The following is a 10938-nucleotide window of genomic DNA, read 5'->3' on the forward strand; positions in this document are numbered from 1 at the left end:
TACGAACTAATTCTCCTAAAGGAGCACTGACCCTACTCTCCGCCTCCACACTATCGCTGCTTCGTGGTCACGGTACCCGTGGGTGGAGGAAGAGTCTGCCTGTAGGCGCCCTTCCTTTCTAAACACTGCTGAGATGGGGGGGGGGCAGGGACACCACACTTCTTCCCATTCTCCCTCCCTGCAAGGTCAGTGAAAGGGCAGATGGATCTTCTGAATAGGGCTTTGGTGCTTCTGTGGCATTTTTTTTTTGGGGGGGTAACATTAGACAGGCCAGTGTGGTAAATAGGAAGGGTAATTATGTCAAGGTGTGTCCCCACCAAAAGTCTGCCTAATAGTTGTGTTTTGCCTCGGATCTCTGTGTGAGAGAACAGACGTCTTGTCGCTATTGAAAGAAGAATGGAACGCAATATATGCCATTTTAAGATGTTGGAGTACTTTTGAGAGGGTGAACAAACATGTGGAGAAGGGTGACCCAGTAGATGTTTACCAAATTCCAGAAAGCTTTAGAGAACGTTCCTCATCAAAGGCTCCTAAGTAAACTCAGCAGTCATGGGATAAGAGGACAAGTCCTCTTGTAGATTAGAAACTGGTTAATTTCTAATCCACGCCCTTAACCACTACGCCAAACTGGAAGTGGAAATAAATAAATAAATTGTGTACAGGGTTTCTGGACAATACGGTAAACACAAGATAGCCCCTGTGCTGTAGTCGTTAGAGTGTCGTACTAGGATGTGGGAGGCCCAGGTTCAAATCCCTACGCTGCCACGGAAGCTCACTGGGTGACCTTGGGCCAGCCACACTCTCTCAGCCTAACCGACTTGACAGGGTTGTTGTCAGCATAAAATGGAGCGAGGAGAATGGTGTTAAGTCGCTTTGGGTCCCCGTTGGGGAGAAAGATGGGGTATAAATGAAGTAAAACAAAATAAAAACACATGGGATCGGCAACGAGGTGGTCACACTGAGAGAGTTCAGGGCACTTTCAAGACCTGGGACTGTATTGACTATCCCCTCCATTGGTTGGGGACACAGGCACAACAAGCACTGTCCGTTTCTTCTTCCCCTGGTAAACAAGCCCAGAGAAGCCCAGGGAGATAGTTGCAATATTGCTACTATTTCTCTTCCCCCAGGCCATAATATTACATCAGGTTCAGGATGGCATTTCTCAAACAGAGGACTTCCTTAACCACCAGCCTTTCAGCCCCATGTCGATTTGTTCAGGATGTTAGTTTTCTTATCTGTCAGATAATCTGGTTTGTCACATCCTGAATCCTGGCTATAAAATGGGAAGAGTTTATGAAGCTATAGCCAGATTGGAAATCTGTGAGTGCAGCCGCCCTTATTTAAAAAAAACAACAACCCAACCACCCAAAAGCAGACTGGTAAACATGTGACAGGGCAGCTTCTATCGACAGATTGCTTTAGAATAGAGGAACTTCTGGCTTAAGGGGAAAAAAGAAAAGAATAAATTTGAAGACCAGTAGCACCTGAAGACCATCAACATTTCCCAAGGAACACGGTTTTGTGAGTCCCTGAGTTTCGACTCATGGCAGCTTGTGTGCTGTAAAACATTGCTGCTCTTTTAGATGCTGCTAATTTTGTTCTACCGCAACCAGTCTTCCCTCTAAGGTGCACACATAATAATAATAATAATATACTTTATTGTCATTGTACATAGTACAACGAAATTAAGATGCAATCATTCGGTGATCTACAACCATACTCATATACACTCACACAACCATTCACAACCATCCCATAACTCCCTTAAGGTTCACATTGCAACTTAAACCACCAATGTCACCCAAATTCCAATTCATACAGCATTTAAAGCAATAATAGCTCTCGAATAAAAACTGTTTTTTAATCTGTTTGTCCTTGTTTTAATTGTCCTATATCTTCTACCCGAAGGCAGCAGTTCAAACAGGGAGTGTTCAGGGTGTGACAAATCCTGCAAAATGTTCTTTGCTTTTTTCAAGCATCGAGAACTATACAATTCCTCCATGAATGGGAGAGGACAGCCAATAATCTTCTGGGCTGTGATGATAACTCTCTGGACTGCTTTCCTATCCACAGCCGTACAACTGGCAAACCAAGCACAGACGCAGTATGTTAAAATGCTCTCTATTGAGCAACGATAGGAAGACATCAGTATTTTCTCACTCAAGTTATTTTTCTTTAAAAGTCTGAGAAAAAAGAGCCTCTGCTGGGCCTTCTTCACCAGAGCAGTGGTGTTAGCGCTCCAGGTCAAGTTCTGCTCAATAATCACTCCCCAAAACTTAAAAGTAGCCACCCTCTCCACACGTTCTCCAACAAAAAACAGTGGCTGGATGTCCGTTTTGTTCCTCCTATAGTCCACTACCAATTCCTTGGTTTTGGTGGTGTTGAGGATCAAATTATTTTCCCTGCACCAAACACAAAGCCGTTCCACCTCATCCCGATAAGCAGACTCATCATTCCCAGAGATGAGCCCCACCACAGTGGTGTCATCAGCAAACTTGATGATGGTGTTACTGGGGTGGGTGGGGGTACAATCCTGTGTGTAGAGGGTATAGAGCAAGGGGCTCAACACACAGCCTTGTGGAGAACCGGTATTAAGGGTAAGGGCTGTGGACATATAGGACACATGAGCAGCTGCTCATTAACACAGGAAGCCCCGCTCAGCAGCAATCTGGAGCTGCACAGAGTCTTGCACTGCCCATTGCCCATTTTAAGATTACAGCAGTCATATTCCGGTGGGTAGCCATTTTGGTCTGAAGCAGCATAACAAAGTGAGAGTAGGAATGCCAGTTCCCAGGTGGGGGCAAGGGATTCCCTGATTTTGGGGGCTCCTGCCCCCCACCAGTCAGCTGACCGGCAGGGGAAAGCCCCACCCCCAAGTGCGACCACCCCCAGCCAATGCTCCCGCTAGGCTGTGGAGCCCTGTGAGCAAAAATTCTACTTTGTGAGCTACCAGCATTAAAGTTGTGAGCAGGTGATTTGGCTACTGCATAAATTAGTGTGTTCTGCAGCCATCCTTCCTGAGCTGAGAGAAAAACGTGTGAGCCAGAGGCTAAAAAACTGTGAGCTAGCTCACACTAACTCAGCTTAGAGGGAACACTGCCCACAGCCACTCCTCTTCCTCCCCTCCTGTGAGATTTAATGGGCCCTCCAGCTGATTGGCGGGAGCACATAGCCTGCCGATCAGCTGGAGGGCCCTTTAAATCTTGCAGGAGGGGAGGGGAGGGAGAGAGGTGGCCACTGGATGCATGCCTGAACTCCAAGTCGGGAATTCGCCACTGGAGTTCAGGTGCATATGGTCTCTGTTCCTCAAAAAGCATTTAAGGGATGAATTCACCAAGTGGTGAACTTGCAGTTTAGGATTCAGGTGTGCAAAAAACCATTTACAGGGACCCTTTAAATGCTTTTTGAGAGAGGGGGGTGCATGCCTGTATTCAAAGTGGCAAATTCGCGGCTTGGGATTCAGGCACATCCCCAACGTGATTACATCACTCCTGTGTGATGTCATTGTGTTGGGGATGTCCCCTCCCCCTCCAGGAATGCCCCCCAAAGTCTGGGCTCTGGGCTGATCCTGCAGTGAGCAGGAGGTTGGACTAGATGGCCTGTATGGCCCTTTCCAGCTCTGTGATTCTATGAAAATCTCACATGGAATAAGTGAATAAAAGAATGAGCATTCATTTGCTCAGGATAATTATTTGTTTGACTGCTTTGTTTATAATAGCTTTTCCCACTCTCAGTAGCAGATTACAACTTTTCCTTTAATCCAATAAAAGGTCTACACAGGGCCGGCCTGAGGGGTTTCTGCGCCCTAGGCGAGGCCGCCGCGTGGCGCCCCCCTCATATGCCAACCTCCCGGTGGAGCCTGGAGACCTCCCAGCTGGCCGCCTGTCTCACACCTGCCGCGGGCCCTGCCTCCTCGGAAGCCACGTGACGCACTGGCTGCACAGCCTGGCCCGGAGCCCTTCGCGCCCCCCCTCTCCTGCCACCCCGGACTGCTGGCCTGGTGTCGGAAGGGAATAGGTGGCAGGCACCACTCTCCCCTCCCACACCCCAGTGGCCATGCCTCTTGGGTGTGTGTGTGTGCATGCACGTGTGTGGCGGCGGGGTGGGTGGGGTGGGGGCCAGGGCTCTGGGTGGCGGGTTGCCGTACGGCCACCAGGTGGCTGCATTGGGGCGAGGGAGCAAGTGGGAGAGGCAAGGCCCTGCCTGGCGGATGGCGCGAGCTCCCGTTTGGCACTCCACTGCAGCGAGCACGGAGGGTGCCGGAGCGGCGGGCAAGGCGGTGACCATGGCTGCTGAGGAGGGCTTGGGCATGCTTGGGCGCTGCGGGGAGGACGCCCCCCGCCCCCCCTGACCATCCCCGCTGCTTCTGCTGCTGCCATCCCCCTGAGTTGGCTCAGAGGGTGGTGGCAGCGAATCAGTGATGGGCACAGCAGCCAGGGGACCAAAGCCGCGAGATGAGTAGCAGTGGCTTTGGGCAGGGACGGTTGGGGCTTTTGGGGGGGGCGACAGGGCAGTTGACACCCTGTTCGAAGCTCCACCCTAGGCCAGAGACTAGCTGGCCTAGTGATAGAGCCGGCCCTGGCTCTACAATACATCGATCTTGAGCAGTAAATAGTTGTTATTAATCATTTGTTACCCAAGAGACAAAAGGAGTAGAAAATTTTTGCAATGGCTAGGGGTTTGGGGAGGGGGGTGTCTTTACTCACAAGTAAAGATGTAACTATCTCATCGGGATATAAATCAGAGCAGACTGACAAACATGGTAAAATATAGGGTGTCCTAAGGTTAATATACAGCTGACACTTATTGACAGATTCCTGTTAAAAAGAATCCAGGAAGAATAGTACAATACATAAAACAAAATTAGAGAACATTGGACAAAAAACACAGTATAATAAAGACAGTAATACAATAAAGTGCAGACAGTAGTGCAGGGGTTATGAGACTGGAGAAGAAAACAGCGAAAGATGGTATCGCATACAATAAACAGAATAGTAAAGGTGGGTTACAAAACTAAAGAACGTGCAAAAAAACCCTCAATGTCCACCAGCATGATATGTGCTGACACTATCTCAAATATATAACAGATATTTACTATAGTCTTATTCACTTTTTAAGAATGCCGTCCTGAACAGTTCCATTTTCTGCAGAGCGATAGCCACGTGGGAACCTTTCCAAACATTGTCAAGCAGGCCATTCCACTGGGTGGGAGCCATAAGAGAAGTCCCGTTCACAAGTTACAGCAAACACTCATACAAGCCATTTACAGTGTACACTTGATCTTTCTCTTATACTTGTGCTGGCTAAATCTCATGTTACCTTCCACACATGCACAGCTGAACATGTGATTGAAACCCCACGTTAATGCAAGTACTGGTCCCCAGTTTCATTTGTAAAGTCAATAGAAGTTGGCTCCTTCTTACAAATGGAATGTAATTGTGTGCATGTAGGATGTTCAGGGGTTTCCTGTAACGTCAACAGGGCTAGAGAGACACAGGTACAGGCAAGCTGCTGATTTTACCCATTAGCAGGGTAGCACCTTCAGAAGGCTTTGTTCCGATTAGCAAGGCTGCACCAGCGAAGTGTACGTGGAGTGGCAGTGTTACGGGTATGGAGATCTAAGGCCACATAGTCTTATTGCAGGTGATAACCTGTACCTTGAATTGCAGGTGATAACCTGTACCTTGAATTGAACCTTGAAGCTAATCAGCAACCAGTGAAGTGTAATATGCATACTCTGCCAATAACTGTTACCTTTTAAGTACGTAAAACGTTTAAACAGAAAAGTGGGGCCAAATTGACCTGGAGAAGTTGAAGGGCAGAAACTGAAAACAAGGATTTCACAATCCTCTACAACTCCTTAGGCTTTCTCCTTAACTTTAGTAATGTCGATTGCCCTGTGTTGGTTCAAGCCCCTATCTAATTTCTATCCCTATGTGTATGTATATGTGGTTGTATATTGCCGTGCATACTTTGATGGTATGGAGTGGTGTTTATCCCAGTGCTACATACATGGTAAACTAAACAGAAGATCAGACTGTCTAAACTCTATATGGTCTTATATTTCCCCCCATACTGATATGTTGCTATGCTGCCAATGGGAAATACTCAATAAAGGGTAGGGTTTTTTTCTTGACAGATAATGGCACACTTAATGGAACATGTAAGATCCTGTAATTTATATTACTTTGTGGTCTGTTTACCCCTTGTATTAAATTAGTAAAATGTGCTTTATGTTTCAGCAAGAGCTAGCATTAGCCATTAAGTATAGCAGAGGGCTTAAAAAGGGGTAAAAAGTAATTTGGAGATCTTGAAAAATATCCATGCTTGCTTGCCTAACATTTATAGTAACTAAAAGAAGTATTTTAATGTGAAAATACTCATATCCTGCACACAAATATGGGTGCATTCCCACAATACACATTTGCACATGCCCTGTGCTTTATAAAAAAGAAAAAGAAATAAACGTCTGTGGGCCGACCCAATTAAATATGAGAGCAAAGCTCTTCAATCTAAATACATAAACAGTAAATGGTAAACAGCTCAAACAGATAGAGTCCACAATATATAAGTCCATGCAAAAGGTCCAAAAAGGGTCCACAAAAGGAAGACCAGATTCAGTTGTGAGAATGTAGAGTAGAAGTAAATTTATTCAAATAAAGCCATGTTGATAAAGAGGTTTCTGGGTTTCTTATTTTCTAAATATTTGTTTTCAGATCAAAAGATTAATCTATAACCAAAATAAACTCATTGCATTACATTAATTACTGCACAGACACTGCATGTAAGCTCAATATTTTGTGCTATTAGAATGTTCTTGAGGCTGTCTGGGAGGACCTGCACTGCCTGTGTAGAAATTAAGCAGTAGCAAGTGTAACTGACATAGAAATTGACGCTGTATAAGAGGTTGACTTGTATTAGGGGATTTAGGCCAGAGGTGTCAAACTCACTTGTTATCTGACATAAATGAGACTTCGTTGGGTCGGGCCATGTGTGTCATACAATTTAATGCCAGGTGGCAGAGATATAATTTTTTATAAAGGACACAGGCAAACACAATTAACTTTCACATTGTTTTCTTACTGAGAAAGACTGGATCATGAGGGCATGAACACGTGAAAATGGGGAGGGAACCCAGTTGCACCCAGGAGAGCCCTGGCAGGAGCCCAACAAAACACACACAGCATAAGGAGCCCAACAGAATACAAACACACTGTAGCAAGGCACATACCTTGAACAAAACTTTGTTGGTCTTAAAGGTGCCTGGTGTTTTTGCCGTGTGATTGAGGCAAAGCAAGCTCTCACTCGTTCTCCCTCCCTGCCTCCCTTCAGGAAGGTTTCTCAGACAGTGGAAGGAAAGGAAGGCTTCCCTTTGTCTCCTGAATATGATTGAGGCAGCCTGGCCAGAAGCGAGCTCTGGCTGGTTCCCTCTCTTCCCCTGGGGGGAGGGGGGGAGGAGCCTCAGCCAGTGGTTTACCAGACTCTCTCAATCGCACAGGAGAGGCTTGCCTATATATATCTCCTGTGTGACTGAGAGAGTCTGGTAAAGTAAGCTGTGATGTAGTAGCAGCGGCAGAACTGGAAAAGGAAGCCGGAAACAGCCAGGGCCTTGCAAGCTGGGTTGCAGCCCTCCAAGGGCCTGATCTGGCCCCCGGGCCGCATGTTTGACACCCCTGATTTAGGCATTTTATTTTGCAACAAGTATGTTTTGTAACAATTTTATTTTGCTTAAAGAGTAATGCTTTGATCTGAAGAAGAATATTTAGAAAAGAGGAGAATAAGAAATCCGGAAACCACTTTTATTTGAATAAATTAACAATTTCTACATGACATTCTTACCGCTAAGTCTGGTCTTCCTTTTGTGGATCCTTTTTGGACCTTTTGCATGGACTTATATGTTGTGGACTCTATAGTGTTTGAGCTGTTTACTGTTTATGTATTTAGACTGAAGAGTTTGCTCTTATACTTAATTGGGTCATCCCACGGACGTTTATTTCTTTTTCTTTATTCTATTTCTGGTTTCCTGAGGAACTTTCTCTACATAGCTTATTTTATACAGGGCATTCATACATGACTATAATCTTCTGGATTTAAACATGTGTTCTCATTTCATTTTTGTACATGTCTGTTGAAATAAATTAATTGTTGCTGCTTACTCTTTTAATGCTGACCAGCACAATATTTTTTATGCTTTTAATAGTTTTATGCAGCTGTTGTATTATGCACGGCTTGATTTTATTGATTGTTACTTTAAAAACAGTGATATTTTCCATTGGAAGCCCTCTCAAATGTTTGGATGAGGGGTTTGAGAAACAAACCCTTAAGTTTGGTAATAGGGATACAAAGATTTCTGTTGGTTTTGACAAAAGCAATGATTTTCCTATTCATGCTTTTTTAACCTGGAAATGTAGCAGATCCGTCTTAAATGTTGGTTACAGCCCAGAGGGCAGAGTAATTTTTCTCAACTGCAACCTGAAAAATGACCTTCTTGTCATTTTCTACACAAAGATGCATTAATTAAAAGGGAAGATGCTGTGGCTTTTTTCCCTGCACAAACTCGCGAGCTCCACTTCTAAAGTGTAATCCTGTGGTTCAAGCCCACAGAAATGCATTTATTTACTTAATTTATACGCCAACAGGGATCCAGATTGGCTTACATCATTCTCCTTTCCTCCTTTATGAATAGGACTTAGACTGGGGTAACTGCATAGTGTTGCAGTATGAGTCTGCCCTTCTCTACAAATTAGTATTGTTCACTTGTACTTAGATACTAGTTCCTATTTTCTGTAACCTATTCTTGATAAATCGTTTTTCCAATTTTTGCCCATGGCAAATGCCTTCTAGTGTGTGCTGTTCAAATTCACATTTTCAGGGCTGGGTTTCTGCTCCAAGGTCTCTAGAAATTAAAAAGAAATGAACCCTAATTGCTTCTTTACACATTACAGAGTACATAGGTCAGGCCCTACCTGTGTCCGACATAACTCAGTCCCATGGGAGCTAGGATAACTGTGGGGCTAGATGTGTAAGTTGGTTGCTACTCAGTGGCTGGCACCTAGATGGAGACGGGGGAACGGGGTCATTGGGAGATGTCATAGCAATGATGGCATAACATCATTTCCAGGCTAAACTATGATGTCCCATTGCTCCAGAATTCAGGAGATTTTTGCCTTATTTTCTCCCCCACTGGACTCCCCAGCATTTTTTTTTTAAAAAAAACATTTTTTATTAGGATAAGTAAGATCAAACATCGTATAACAAATGATCACATATCCTTTTGTCCCAATCTCCCCCCTCCTCTGACTTCCCACAGTGCTCAAACTTCTAATACATTCTCACATTTTTTCTCCTTTCCCAATTCTTTAATAATATATAGTTCTCTCAGGTAACGTATTTTTTTTTCTGTTGATCTATGTATGTTTAAATTAAAATGTCTTTCCCACTTTAAAAGTTGTCAAAGCAAAATAAATTGTTTTTTATATCCCAATATTTCTCCAAATAATCTTTAAAGTCTTTCCAATCTGGACTCCCAGCATTTTGGGGGGGTGTTGGTTGTGTGAGCCAGTTTGGTGTAGTGGTTAAGTGCGCGGACTCTAATCTGGGAGAACCGGGTTTGATTCCCCACTCCTCCACTTGCACCTGCTGGATGACCTTGGGTATGCCATAGTTCTGGCACAGCTGTTCTTGAAAAAGAGTAGTTTCTGTCAGAGCTCTACTACACACTTTGCCATATGATAATTAATTAATTATTATTAGACTAATGATTTTTTGTGACATAAACTTTCATGACTCAGAGCCCACTTTGTTGGATGCATGAACAGTAAATACAGCCCTGATCCTCAACATTGTTTTAAAATGTGTCAAAAATTCTACAAAATGTTGGGGGGGAAATCTGAATTCCACTGAAATAACGCAATGTAGACAGTGGAAATGCTGTACACAGAAATGCTAATACGAATGATGGCAGGTATGACAGACCCCTCCTTCTTCTTTGTGAGACAAAAACTCTGACTGAGCAGCCTCTTAGTAGCGTATTTGAATTATAGAATTATAACTTTCTGCATGTCCCACCCTGTGATAGAGAAGTTATTTGGCTTTTGCCCAGGCCAGAAATTTATTGCACCTCAGCAGGAGCCCTCTTATAAATCCCTTTTCAAAATGTCACTTAATACGTAGTGAATTTCAAACAGAAAGGTTGATTTTATTGAACAAGCACAGTTGAGTTAGGAATAGGGCAGGGGACGAGAAGTTGAGGTAAATTTGGTTGTTTATACAAATTATAATATTTTGAACGGGCAACAGAGTCTAGTAGAAGCTTATATTCTTAGAGACTTTGTTCTTGTTTGTCTTGGAGATTTCTTTCAGCAACAATGTGTCAGTGTGTCTAAATAAAGTCACACGGGCTGGATATTGCGGGGGGGGAGGTGTGGCTGTTTGCCCTGGGGCTAAATAACGCGCGGTTGCGTGATCAGACCTCCTGTGGAGGTTCAGTGGAGGTCCCATGGGTAGGGGGAGGTGCTGATTATAGGACAATTCTGCCGTGCAGCAAAGAAGCGGTGCGGTGCGGCAAACAGGTTTGGGGGGGGTTGTACACCAAAGTATGCGCATGCTCCGTTGGGTGCTTGTGCGCATCCATGGAGAATTAGGGAAAAAACCCTTTTTGCAAGGGGACATGGGCGGGTGCCAGATGCCACCGGAAACGCGATCAGATGCCCGCCCTTACCCCGCGATTACCAGAAACTAGTACCTCGGAGGTACTAGTTTTTTACCCCGTATCTTCGGCAGGAAGCCTCGGGTGAGCCACGGGAGCTCTACGCTTCCCAGATGTGGTGGTGAGATCGCGCCTGGAAAATCCGCCTATCTTCCGTCTCTCTAGCGTGGCCAGGGCTCTAGTCGGGGGGGAGCTCTCAGGTTCGGAGCTCCGGAAGAGAACCTCTAGGG

General features: G+C 44.8%; 1 protein-coding gene across 1 annotated transcript in view; it reads left to right on the forward strand.

Moving 5' to 3' along the window:
- The window catches only part of LOC107108709 (beta-1,4 N-acetylgalactosaminyltransferase 2-like), a 75591-nt gene that overhangs the window by 42501 nt on the left and 22152 nt on the right, over positions 1 to 10938 (forward strand). The window lies entirely within an intron of this gene.

The sequence above is a fragment of the Gekko japonicus genome, unplaced genomic scaffold, assembly GCF_001447785.1.
Source record: "Gekko japonicus isolate JY-2015 unplaced genomic scaffold, Gekko_japonicus_V1.1 scaffold240, whole genome shotgun sequence".
Taxonomy (NCBI): Eukaryota; Metazoa; Chordata; class Lepidosauria; order Squamata; family Gekkonidae; genus Gekko; species Gekko japonicus.